This window comes from Orbicella faveolata, unplaced genomic scaffold (assembly GCF_042242905.1).
Source record: "Orbicella faveolata isolate gen_17 unplaced genomic scaffold, um_ofav_v1 contig_4, whole genome shotgun sequence".
In the NCBI taxonomy this organism is placed as follows: Eukaryota; Metazoa; Cnidaria; class Anthozoa; order Scleractinia; family Merulinidae; genus Orbicella; species Orbicella faveolata.
This window is the reverse complement of record NW_028301569.1, coordinates 10,257,859-10,272,500: the sequence shown is the minus strand read 5'-3', so window position 1 is coordinate 10,272,500 and position 14,642 is coordinate 10,257,859.

Below are 14,642 nucleotides of genomic sequence, written 5' to 3'. Positions count from 1 at the left end.
CTACAAATGTTTCGTGGAGTACGTTTTAATTTAGTGAAGAAGTGAAAACGATGAATGTTATTGTGCTAGCTCGACTGGCTATGACAGAAAAGCGTCGCGCTACGCTTGCAAATAAGCTAACGAGGGGTGGCACATGATGATTAGAATTGTTACCCCACCCCTCGATCTACTCGCTCTGAACGCTAATTAAAGAAGTACGTCACGGTTTGCTCATCTTGAAAAGTTGAGCCTAAATTTTTGAAGTTCGTGTTTTGTAATCCGTGTTAATCTTCCCTGTTCCTTTATGGTTTGTTATAACTCTTTTGTGTTCTATCTTAGTGAACTACTTTTTCCAGGTTTTCTTCAATTTAAAGGTAATTTTGTACATGGCAAAATAACTTGAAATGTCGTGACTGGGCTCCCTTAGCTATAATCATAAACCAGCGTTTTAGCTACGCATCTGAAGTCACTATCGCGACCGACCCGCTTATGTTAATTTCTATCAAATGGCACTTCCATGTTTTTGTCACGCTAAGTCAGGAGACATAAGGGAAAACCCCGAATTCGATCTTTTTGTTACCCGTAAAACCAAGTACATGTTTGTGGCGGGTAAGCTGTATGGATATGCTTAGGCACGTACTGAACGTGATTGGGTCGAATCGCTTGGCATTGAGCCACCTTTTCTTTTCGATTACAAGTGACAATGACAATGACAATGGTTAGATAGATGTGCATATAAATCATTTGCGCATGACCTACAGCTGTAGGTTGACTGTTTTGACCGCAGTGACACCAGTCAGTGGTCGTCTTCGCCTGTCTCCTCGTCGTCGTCGTCGTCGTAAATTCTCACTGTAAAAGTCTGGTATTATCGAAAAACACTTTAAAATTTTCCTCGAACTGATGAAGCATCATGACTTCTGTGAGGAGTTTTATTTCTGTTGGATCCTGCAGTTCGGAGAGACTTGAAGAGGGACAACTGCTGGAAGACAGGTAGGAAGAAAGACCGTGCGACGGAGGGAGGATTAAGTAAAAATGCGCCAACTGATTTTGTCCGGGCATTGGGATGTTTTTCGGTGTTCTGAGGAAACTTTAATTAGATTGTTCGATGGCTTTTAAAAAGATTTCGTACTTATCACAAGCCTTCCAATTTTGATCCGACTCGGCCACGAAGGAAGCGAAGCATGGGAAGCGGCGGAGAGGAATTTTACGAACTCCAGCACGAAACTGTATTTCAGTTTAGAATAATGACAGGGTAATCCCGGCTGGTTGGGTTGTTCTCCACGGAAAGCAATACAGTAGAATTCCGATTTCTCGAGCCCTCAAAGCCGTAGATAACAATGCAAAAAGTTCGCCGATTGGAATACGCCTAGAATTACACGTTTGTGTAGTTACTCCAATTAACTTTGGAAAAAAAAAAAAAAAAAAAAAAAAGAACGCCTGATCGCAGGCTGCAAAGGTATTTTATTCCTTTGTAACCCCTGCTGTTAAAAAAGAATGCGATCAGGCGTTCTTTTTTTAACAGCAGGGGAAATAAAGAATAAACAAAAGAGCGCATGATCGCAGGTTAATACCTTTTTTTTTTTCCGGAAGCTGAAGGTAGCGTTTCATGTAGGCGTTGATTTTTTTGCCATGCCGGCGACATTTGCAGGGTTCCATGGTTTCCTAGGACTACACGTGCGGGTCGTTGGTTCTCGCAGCGAAACTCCTGTCACTAAGATTACTGAAAGTTGTGAATAAATAAACCCCAATTGTAATTAAACAATTCAATCCACATTTCATTCTTTTCATTGTAAATATCAGTCTTACCGCTTGTGTCCTGTGTATGCATTGCAGTTGTCCTGAAATGGATGCGCAGTTTTGGTTCTGACATTTTTCACAGAATGTTTCAGCTTCTTGGTTTGTGATAACAAAATTGATCAGGAATTACTTTAACCTTTTGGATACCAAACTTTAGCCAAAAAATACCGTTTTTAACCGTTTAGTCGGGTTTTTTAGCTGCCATAACGCTAAATAAGCCTAAGTTTTGCTAAGAAAGCTTTTTTTTACTAAAAGGAGAGATTTTTCGAGGATTAGGCACAAAATTGAGCGAAATTTCAATTCCGTGCATGCGCAAAAGCCAAAATTTTTTAACCGTTCTCAATTTTGTTTATTTGTTGCCCCTTTCCTCTCTGTTTTTCTCGGCCCTTTTACACTGGCTACCTTTTGCGTTGTATGTTCTTTCTGGCTGCTGTGGAAAGTTGGATGTTAATTACGGGCGAGGCCTAGAAATGGACCTTGATCAATCATTGGCGTGGTGGACCGTTTTACCACCGTTTTTGCACCAAAACTGATAACGTTGTTTTTCGATTTGCGACGTCGAAATGTCGTCGATATCTAAACCTGACCATTGTGCGGAAAGGCCTAGCCTAGTACTACTATCTGCTCATCAAGAATGTCTGATGACATTTAAATTGATGACGTCACAAGTGGTACAAAGAGCACGACCATTAAGTGGCCGTATATGGCCACTTGGCGTCAAAGGGTTAAGACTCCCCTTAGCAGTAAAGAATTAGAAATTTCAATGAAAAACAGAAAGTCAAAGATCATCCCGTACAACACGTCTAATGGCTTTGTATAATCACAAACAGGGTGACATGCATTCTGTTTAGTTCAAAAACGCAAGTATGTCACAAGAGAGTTTCATTTGCACAGTTAAAGTGGTGAAATTGGAAACCAGCGCGAAATAATTAATGAATTGTTTCGAGCGTTTAAAGACAATTTGAAATCTTCTGTGGAAACTGAATACTCACCCTGAATTATGCTTTAATTCTCATGAAAACTAAATCTGTTAGCGTAGCAGAAAAGTGAAATGAAAAAGCAAGTCAGTGCTTGATCTTTCTAAAGCTTACATTTGCAAAGTAGAAGGCAACCATTCTAGATCCTCATACCTGAGGTACTCGTAATTGCTATTATTATTATTGTTATTATTATTATTATTATCATTGAAAATTCACGCAGCTGTTGATTGGCTCCGGGCAACAACAAGTTGCCCAGGAAAGCCAAGAAACACCCTAACTTTGTTTGTTTTCTTCTCTTCTCTACATCTCCAGGACCTTCCTAAGAATCCTTGCCGACGCTAAGATCTCTAGATCAGGTCGACAGGAATTCCCACCTCAATGGTTATCATTATTATTATTATCATTATCATTATCATTATCGTTATCATATTATCATTATCGTTATCGTTATTGTTGTTATTATTTTACTACTATTACTATCACTATCACTCTTACTATTACTATTACTATTGCTATGGCTATTATTATTATTATTATTATTATTATTATTATTATTACACATTTAAAGAGAGTTTGTTCGGTAGAAGTCAATAGGGAAATATTCAAGGAATCAAATGTACACGATTATGGCGTCGATAATGAGCAAATGCATGTTCTTCTACTTACATTTGCAAAGTAGAAGGCAACCATTCAATATCAACATACTTTAGGCATTTACTATTGTAAATGTTGATCGGCTTTAATATTATTACGACATTAGACCAGGTCTCTTTCGTGGACATAAAAAGCAAACTGAAACCCAGTGACTCATTGTTCAATACCGCCCACACTATCATCATCATCATAATTAACAATTGTTCACCGGAGTGGAGGTAAATATCCATCACTTTCACCGACACTGAGGTGAATAATTGTTTTAGTATATACCACACAAGCTGAATAATTAGCGGACCAAAACTTTATTTTATGTGTGACAAGCGGTCGGAAATTTTAAAATCTCTCGCGCCGGCTGCTCGGATGTGAATAGTACTTGCTAATCACCTCGGAGTTAATCAATCAGAGCGCGCGAAAAGCAATATTCACTTGTGTGGTATATACTAATTCGTAATACTGTACGCCCACTTAGGATCGATTGCCAGCGCAGCCGGCGAAAATCGAGCTTAGCCGACGCTATGCAATAACCAATCGGAACGAATACGACTTCGAGGATACAAATTGAGCACTTCTCTTCTTTCACAGCTCAGTTAGTGAGCTTGTAAGTAAGTGGTGCTTCTGTTGATTCTTGAAAAATTTCAACAACTCAAAAATATCATTTTTTAGACGTGTCTCAGTGACGGATTTTCGCAGTATTCCGGCCAGTTGGCTGTCTTGTTCTAATTCACTCTGGGAAGACCCCTGAGAAGGAAGTAATGTCATGTGGTACGAATGTCCTATTCGTTATTGTTGTACGGTTTCTCGATCGAGCAGCGGTAAAGATAAGCTGTAGCCAAATATTTTGTATACTGGAGTGCATTTCACACTTCTAGGTGCAAATGTAGTGCTACGTTGTAGAGTTTGCAAGCTTTGCTCGCTTTGCTCGTATGAAAAAGGTGCCACAGCCTGTGTATTGGATGCCTGACGAGACTGCCGTGGAATTTTGTTCAGCGATTACTACTTACATATAACATTAATTCCTGTCGATTGTGCCCAGTCGAGAAATAGAGTTTTGTTCTGAATTTAACGCCGGCTTGGTTCTTAGTTTTCAACAAATTTTCCAAAGATCGAATTTTTTGTTTCAATGTCGCATTATAGCATTTCTATACGCTTTTAAACTGCACTTAATTGTATTTAATATATAAATTAGCTGTAATGTATCGTAAAAGTTCGTTTTATTTATATTTTAAAATCTAGCAGTATGTGTTGTACACGGCCCCACAAGCTTCCAGCTTTCACTCATGTCGTATATAAATAAAGACAACCTACCTACCCACCTATTTGATCGTATAAGTATATGACTTTAAAAAATCGAGCAACTGGGCAAGCCTTCACGAAATACGTTTTATTTACCGCCTCATTAATGTACCACAGGAAATATTCTCGCCGTGGAAAAGGTCTATATCATATGGGTTCTTTGTAGAATGTGCCGTAATTGTAATTGTGACTGCTTTTTTGCGTGGAATGCAACGCAAATATTCACACTATAGCCAATTATTCAGTAGTTTAAAAAAATTATGCCCTAAATTATGAGTTTAATATTTACCTATTATTAGTAGAAACTTTTAATGAATTTTCAATTGCACTTTTTCTGTGTATTTGTTATTTGAATTTGTAATTGTAGTTGTTAGTGACAATCTATCAAGTTATTTTACTGATCATTTTAAATTAGATAGAAACATACATAGTCATAAGACCCGATCAGCCTCTAACATACATATTGATTACAAAAGGACAGATTATCAGCGACAGCCAGAAATACGTTCTCGTTCTCAGGCTAACAGATTATGGGAAATTTGCAATAACTTATAGGGGAGCACAGATTTGGAACAAGTTACCTAAGGAACTGAAAATACTAAAATCGTATATTCTTTTTGAAAATTCTACGAAAGTTTATGTTCGAGATAATATGTATTCCTAGAGTAGAATTATTTTAGACAAGAAGCCCATGTTAGTATTAGAACTTAAAGTATTAATCCATCTGGCATAGTCAAATTAGTATATTAAGATTTGGGGAACTTGTAGAAAAGCTCAGTAGAGCTTGCAAAGATATCCAGTCATTATATCACATGATATTGTTATATTCTGTAGCAGATTTATATCAATTTGTGTAATTAAAATAAAATGGTCAAATTAAAATATAATGGTGAAATAATAAAAGAAAGATGGCCAAAGATTAACAAAATCTTTAGTAATTGACCTTGGTAACATTTACTGATTAAAGTTACTTTTCTGGTGTTTTTTCCTCTGAGCAAATATGGCGAAGTTTTCCTATACAGAGTTCAACCGATAGTATATTTGTTAACTTTCTTAGTACCTTTATTTTCTTTCACAAAATGCAAAAATTCGTTAAGTGTATTCCACAGAAATTCTCTCAAATACAGTAACGATCAGAGAGGTAAACTCGACTGAAATTGACTCATTTTTCACTTAAATTTGTACAGATAGAGACATAAAAGATTACACGCCATTACAGCGCCGAGCTACAAACAGCCAAACAAACTCTCACAACTTTAAAAAACTCAATTGAATTTACTTACAGTGACTTTCCTTCCTATTTTAAGGTGAATAGAGAAATTCGTTCACGAAAATAGATCAACTCGACGGATTTCGCCCGATGTGGCGGTCCGGATGATGGTGATGGTAACAGCTCGAAATCCAATGGCTACTCTGGTTACCGCGCATATATGTTTTTATTTTCTTCATAGCCATATGTAACATTTATTTCTTTTCTAATCTTTATTTTATAATACTGATGTAAATTTCAAAATTCTGAACGAAGTGCACAATAAAAAAAAGATTGATTGACTGATTGATTTGATTGATTTTGTTTTTCAGGCCGAGGTTGAATAATCTTATTTTTCTGCCGATTTTTGAGGCTGAAAATGTTCTTGTGAATATTCTAAGGTTATAGCGTATGACATTTCTGTTTTCGAACTAACAATTCAAAGGTTTTTCGAAAGGAACTATTCAGAGTAGATAGAGACAACCCTTACAAGTTAGTTCTGTACAAAAAGCCTGGCAGCTCAGCGTCCCTAGCCATGCACAATATTACCATTATACCTACTATCTATTTTCATATTACCAATGGTCACGGCTGTCAGACATGCTTTATGAAGAGGTGCTGTCATAATTCCATCAAGAAGTAAAGGCTTTTTTGGGATAAATTCGGACTCCCAGTTTTGGTCGAAAAAAGCTCTTCAAGTTGAGGATTTCTAAAGGAGCAAATAACTGGAAACTGATTGCGACAGTTGCTGGAATGCCTCGAAATAATTTGGTGCTTTCGGTTCGTTTTCTAAAAATACATTTCGGTCAATTTCAATCCATACAAATGTTAATTTTTGAAACGTCATATCGGTGGGCAACGTATGAAATCAAATCAGATGTTTGTTTAAAAGCATTGTTTTTATCATTTAAATAGCCAAAACGTTAAACAAAAGTATTCTTTGTTTCACTAGCCAATAGTTCTCTGATTGGCAAATTTCACTAAACGGTTTAGTGCACGTGAACAATGGCTGCTGTGTCGCAGGTGACTAACAAAATAAGGAAAGTCTCTCCACCACGTTAGATCACTTCAGTTTTGCCGTTGTTGTCCTCGCCTGCGTCATCGTGGTTGATTCTCGCTGTAAAAGTCTGTTTTTTTTTCCTTAAGTTTTTTGAATTTTTTTTTTTAATTGAGCGTCATGATTTCTGTGGGGAGTTGTGATTCTGCTGGACCCCGCAATTCGGAGGGACTCGGTGAGCGGTCAACAGAACTTTTGGAAAACAGGTATGAATTAGCAGCAGGAAACTCAATTTTGTGGACTGCAGCGTTGTTAGATTTTTGATTATGATGTTAGACTTTTTTACTTAATTAAAACTTTTTTTTTCGATCACTAAAAAATAAAGAATCCGCATTTTTCATGAGCCTTCCACATGGAATTGATCTTCCCATGAAACGTGGCACACCGCCGTTATTTGTCTCGGGATCCGAACCAGCACTACAAGGAGGTAAAATATTAAAATTAGTCTATTTTTGGAAATGTCTACAGGAAGTTTGATAGTGAAGTTTGACAGCTTGCACGGGCACGCTTGTTTCGTTAGCCAATCAGAAACATGAAAAATTTGCCGATTTTAGGCTGAAAATGTTCTTGTGAATATTCTTAGGTTATAGCGTATGACATTTCTGTTTTCGAACTTGCAATTCAAAGGTTTTTCGAAACGAACTATTCAGAGTAGATAGAGACAACCCTTATAAGTTAGTTCTGTACAAAAAACCTGGCAGCTCAGCGTCCCTAGCCATGGACAATATTACCATTATGCCCACTAACTCGTATACGTATTACCAATGGTCACGGCTGTTAGACATGCTTTATGAAGAGGTGCTGTCATAATTCCATGAAGAAGTAAAGGCTTTTTTGGGATAAATTCGGATTCCTAGTTTTGGTCGAAAAAAGATCTTCAAGTTGAGGATTTCTAGAGGAGCAAATAACTGGAAACTGATTGCGACAGTTGCCGCAACGCCTCGAAACAATTTGGTGCTTTCGGTTCGCTTTCTAAAAATACATTTCGGTCAATTTCAATCCATACAAATGTTAATTTTTTAAAACGTTATATGAATAATTATCAGATATTTGCTTACAAACATTGTTTAGTCGAAGCGTTAAACAAAAGCAGTCTTTGTTTCACTAGCCACTGAGTAGTTCCCTGTTTCACTTAACAGTCTAGTGCAAGTGAACAATGGCTGCTGTGTCGCAAGTGACTAAAAAGATAAAATAAGTCTCTTCACCATGTTAGATCACTGCAGTTGTGCCGTTGTTGTCCTCGCCTGCGTCATTGTAGTCGACTCTCACTTTAAAGGTCTGGTTTTTTTTTCTTAAGTTCGTGGAGATCTTAAGGTGAATTTTTTTTTTTCAATCGAACGTCATGATTTCTGTAGGGAGTTGTGATTCTGCTGGACCCCGCAATTCGGAGGGACTCGGTGAGCGGCCAAGACAACTATTGGAAAACAGGTAGGAATTGGCAAAACTAACCTCAATTAGCTACCTCAGTTTTGTGGATTGCTGCGTTGTTAGATCTTCGATTGTGATGTTAGATTTTTTAGGAAAATACAACTCTTTTTTTTCGATAGCTAAAAAACTGTACTAAGAATTCGTATTTTTCATGAGCCTTCCATATCGAACTTATCCTCCCGCGAAGCGTGGTGGTGGCGCCGTTATTTGTTTCGTAGACAGGTGCACAGTCTCGCATGGGCAAGCTTGTTTTGTTAGCCAATCGTAAACGGATGTTACTAAAACTAGGAACGGGGAACGGGGAACGGGGAACGGGAGTCTGAGAACGAGTGTACAGCGGTAATCCGCCTGAGAATTCAACATGGCGGACAAAGGAAAAGAAAAGGGAACAATTTGGGGAAATGTGAGGAAGTGTTACCGTTGTAAACGTGAGTTTCTACCGGCTGTGCCCCAAAATCATGTGCCCAGTACGTTCCTGTTAGAGCAGAGTCCGATTGGTACTGGGATAAACAAAGCATGAAATGGCGCCTGGGGTGAAAATCGAATCGGTATTATCACAAGCTAGGTCCCCAATCGGTCAGGCCACAGTCATTCTTAAATAGAATTTCAAGCCTTCATAGTCTACTCATATCTTCTCACTTTGTGCGCGAGCTGTCATATCAATATTCAAAAATGGCAACACGCAATATGATATCGAGGACAAGTGACATAGTACATGACCATCTTTGAACGTGGGCCGTCCGCTGTCTTCGCATTCGGTAGCATGGCGGCCTTTCGGAGATCGGCAAGTTAGCTGGCAAATCAGGTAAGCAGCGGATAAATAACCTGTGGCCTAGCTGCTTTGATATAGACAAAATATATGAAAAACAAGCAAAGAATATCCAAAATAATGCTAATGTTGGTGAAAGATGACCGCGGAAAAGCGACTGCATGACACTCGGTATGTTTTTAGATGACATGTTGTCACGCATCAGACGAAAAACAATCTTCATTCTCTGTCTGTGTTTTGTACCCAGTCTGCAGTCTGCAGTCCGCATTTTTTAACCGGTCGGCAGTCTGCATTTTGTACTGACCGATTGGGGTAGCATGTAATAATACCGATTCGATTTTCTCTTCAGGAGCTATTTCATGCTTTGTTTATTTCAGTACCATATTGGACTCTGGGGCACAGCCGGTAGAAACTCACGCTTACAACCGTAACCATCTCTCATATTTCCCCAATTGTTCCCTTTTCTTTTCCCTTGTCTGCCATGTTTAATTCTTAGGCGGGTCACCGCTGTACACTCGTTCCCAGACTCCCGTTCCCGGTTCCCCGTTCCCCGTTCCTAGTTTTAGTAACATCCAATCAGAAACATGAATGGTTCATGCATGACGTTTCATTCGATGCATTTGACACGGATTATGGCTCAAACAATTCACTTCAATTCATCAACTTTTGGTCGGACGGAAACGGCAATTAAACCAAAAATAACTTTCGAATACTCTTATTTTAACATACAGCTCGAATACTAGCTTACGACGCGGATACAACTCGACACTGTTCACACTGTTCGCTAGATTCACACAAGTCGATGAATAATTATGCTAAATACACAATTCTTACGAAATGTCTCACGAAATTATTAGTCTTCCGAAACGTAAACAATGTCTTCCGCACACAGTGGTCAAGCGTTTATTCTTAAACAATGTCTTCCGAACACACTTCATTCTGTTCCTTGTACAAAGCTGAAATTTACATACGTAATGCAGAGCCGTAGCTAGCGCAGGGGCAAGGGGGGAGGGGGGCAATTTTAAACTTTCTGGAGTGTTAGGTGTTAACTTTACTAAGTTTAGTTTTTTTGCGTGTTAATTACAGAGTGTTTCTAAGGACACGTCCACTCTGAAATGACTGAACCGTTTGTGTTCGAATTGAATGGACGATCCTCCTCAATTTGATGAGGCGAACATTGTTTAAGGTCTGGTAATTTTACAGTTTTCCTTGCGCGCAAGTTGTTGAGCAACTCATAGAAAGTGGCATAAGAGAGAGAGTAACAATATTGACAATGACAATAACCAGAGTGATGTGGGTATATAGGTGCGATTGCGCGTTTTCCTTTTATTTGAAACGCATTCGTTTCACTCGCGGTACAAACGGCTATTGCCAAATACCACTACAGGTCTTGCTACTACCTATAATAATATCAAACAGCAGAATAAAAATGTTATTATTGTTCTAAATCGAGGGATAAGAGTATCGATTTTGAAACACTAAGCACAAAGATCTTTGCATCGCCTGTACGTTATCCTACTGTTTGATTTTTCTTGGCTCTTGTTTTAATGGATCTCACTAAAAGAGTTCACGTTAAAAAGCAACGACGTTTCGACCGTTCGACGGTCATTTTCAAGTTGAAAAGTAAAATATTTGCATGCGCCCAAATATATACAATCGATTATAAAAATGCTAATGAGACACTGACTAAAACTCTGAAATATTTACATAGAAACAATGCAAGAAAATTTGGGCATGAGTAATAAAAAACGCTAATGCCATAGAAACGATTTAAAAAACAGCCTTTATCGCCTTAGGGTCGAACGGTCGAAACGTCGTTGCTTTTTAACGTTAACATTTTGTGAAATCCGAAGTGAAATCCGTTTCTAAAAATTTGTTGATTCTTGTTTTAACGGTTCAACGAATGTGAATCGGCATACTGCAAAATACAGTAAGCCTGTGAATCATTTCAAGTAAGAAATAAATATTATAGCAGACCGGACCAAGTCACGTGTGATGAATAATATTGAAAGGAAGCGTGTTGTAGGGCTTTATTAGGCGAAACAGCCAGAATGTGATCGACTGATGTGCGTATGATTGACAACTACAATAGGTGTGATTTCGCGTTTTCCTTTTGTTTGACCCGCATACGTATCCGCAACACATTCGTAACTGTTTTGACCGAGCCTAGTCGTGGTCGTCTTCGCCTGTGTCGTCGTTGTAAATTCTCACTGTAAATGTGTGATTTATCGAAAAACATTTAAAAATTATCCGCCAACTGATTAAGCATCATGACTTCTGGGGGGAGTTTTATTTCTATTGGGCCCTACAGTTCGGAGAGACTTGATGAGCGACCAAGAGAACTACTGGAAAACAGGTAGGAAGAAGGACCGTACGACGGAGGGACGAATAAGTGAAAATGCGCCAACTGATTTTGTCCGGGGATTGGGATGTTTTTCGGTGTTCTGAGGAAACTTTAATTAGATTGTTCGATGGCTTTTAAAAAGATTTATTACAAGTCTTTGAATTTTGATCGGACAGCTACGAAGCCAACGAAGCTTCCGAGCCGCGCATGTAAGTGTACGGATAAAATGCACAGATTGTGTTTGTTATGTAAACCAACAAGACAGCGTTTTCCCCAGATCGTCAAAGCTTTGCAGTTCTTTTTCGAATAAGGTTAAGGCAATTCCGGCCGGTTGGTTTGTTCTTTATAGAAGGAATGCAGTTGAATCCGGATTTTTCGAACCTCTCGATAATTCAAACTAAAAGTCATTTCACTCTCCTCAGTCGAACACTGTACTTTAAGCCCCGATCACTCGAACTACCCAATTTTCAAAACCAATTATTGTTTCCCTTGAGGGAGGGAGATTTAAAAAAAAAAAAGAATTTTCCGCTTAGTTATGCTCAAATATCCTATTGTCGCATGTGCTCGGTTTTTCTAATTATGCACAACTTGTGAGAGGTTGTTTGCTTGATTGTTTATCGGAATTGAAGGATTAAATAATTAACGTTCGGTTGAGCGAAGCGAATTAAAACGTAAGCAAGGAATCGCTGGAGCTGGAGAACAAGTGTATTTTTACGTGCATTTGATCAGAGGTGGCATTGTTGCCGAGCCATCTTTTGATACTTATATATAGCACATGCATTGCACATGCATATGATTAGTAGTTGGCTATGTAATACGTAAATCGGACAATATGTTGAACGATATACCTGGGTCGCTACTGTAAGGACTGCTTATTGTTAAATTCTCTACCTCAATTTATTGAAAAAGTTCTAACAAACAATTGATTTGTTTAAAAAATCAACAACTTTAAATCGGAACGAACTTTTGAAACACCCTGTAATATGTGAATCGGACAAAAACTTGGACGGTTTACTGGGCCGCTACTGCTAGCGCCACTTTTTGTCCCAGTTGGTAGCAACTATCTATGATTGGGACGAAATATTTCTTGCAGATCTCTTATCAACATGGAATTTAAAGCTTAAGGTATCAATCCTGTCTGGATATCGCGTAATGCAAAACAACAAACACTTCTGCGGGTCACCCGATCGTGGACATTTTCAAACGTGTCATCGTCTAAAATCTCCTTAGTTTTTGCACAAACATCTCAGCAATGCGCCGAGTAGGAAAGAGCAGGATTGTTGTCTTCATTCGGCGTGCAACGCAAGCGAATTGAAAAAATTGGGGGATTCCCCGAACACGATATGACTCAGTGATTGGTTGAAGCGACACACGCTTTAGCCCACGCAGTTATCTAATGGCTCGTCACGCACTCCTAGATCCTCCCTACGGTACAAACCCAGGACGGATACACGCTTCCACGCCGAAATAGAAACTATACTTTCAGAGAGTGATGGCTAAAACTTTAGTTTTGTCTTGGCGCTCGTCAGTCCATCATATCCTCGTTTCTTCCGTTCTTGCTTGTAGTTTCCGGCAAACGAGCAAATACAAGCAATTAGTTTCTATTGATCATATATGTCAAGCATGACGTAGTGTTTTTTATTTCAAAACATTATCTTCCTGCAAACTGTCCGGCCCCTTTCCCTTTCATTTCGTGATTTATTCATCAACTACGGCTGATTGGCCACTAAGTAATGATATCAGATATCATGATCTGATTGGTTAAATCGCTGATTTTTGACATTTTGATCAGCACATTGTTTTTAGACAGGTTTTTTTGAGGTTGTAATCTCTTCGAATCCAAAGAATGCGAGGTGGACGTCTTTCGACGGGTGGGTGTGTAAATTTCCGATCATCTGATAACCAATCGGAACGAATATTACTTCGAGGGTATAAAAGGAGCACTTCACGACTTTCACAGCTCAGTTACTGTAAGCCAGGCTGTACGTAAGTGGTACTGCTGTTGATTCTTGACAAATTTCAATAACTCAAAAATATCATCTTTTAGACATTTCTCACTTGTCTAACACGATGGATTTTCGGAGTACTTCGATCAGTTGGCCTTCTTGTTCCAATTCACTCTGGGAAGGAAATAATGTCATGAGGTACGAATGTCCTTCGTTATTGTTGTACGGTTTCTCGATCGAGCGGTGGTTATTTTATATTTTGTATAGAGTGCATTTCACACTCCAAGGTACAAATTTAGTGCTACGTTGTATAGTTTGCAAGCTTTGCTCGCAAGAAAGAGGTGCCGAAGCCTGTGTATGGAATGCCTGATGAGGTTTTGTTCAGCGAGTGGTACTTATATAATAATAATAATATTTATTGCTAAATCAGTATTTAGTCGCTCATTCTGACTCGTTCTTTTGTACTTTCACAACATCTTAAATTAGATCAATTCATGCTCGGGTAAAACATATAAGTATAATTTTGGTGACGCGAATGCCTTTGATGGACACTGCTACCAATGCAAACATCTCCTCCAGCGATAAATCCGCCTACGCTCGGCAAACGATGTCTCGTCACGCCACACGATAGTAGATTTGCCAATGATTTGTGTAGTAGACAAGAAGAGTGTAAACTTGGAACAGTGCTTCAAATGCGTCTTATTGGGTTTTTTTGAACTGGTTTACCGAGGGAAATCTTGTAGGACAACTCTGAAATCTTTAATTTGAAACTGACTAAGTTTTAAGATAAAAAATAAAAAATTCCAAAGCAATTCCAAATTGGCAAGGCGCACGGTCAGGGTCATTCACGCGCCATTCATACGTCGCGCGTACGGCACTAAAAATAATTTTCTGGAGGGCGCACAGTCCGCACAATGAGTGATCCTAGCACGATGGCGCCACAAGAGGAGAGCGCTCCAAACGCTGCAACGAAAACAACACAGGAAACCGTGAACGAACTCGCTCGAGATGAAAAGCTCTTGTCAACGGAAGTGCCCAGGAAAAGCAAGAGAGGACGCCCGAGAAGAAACTTTCCGGAGGTACAACTGTGTGTGTTGTGAATGTAACTTGTTACGGATAAATTTCATTGCTCGCGCCGTCGCG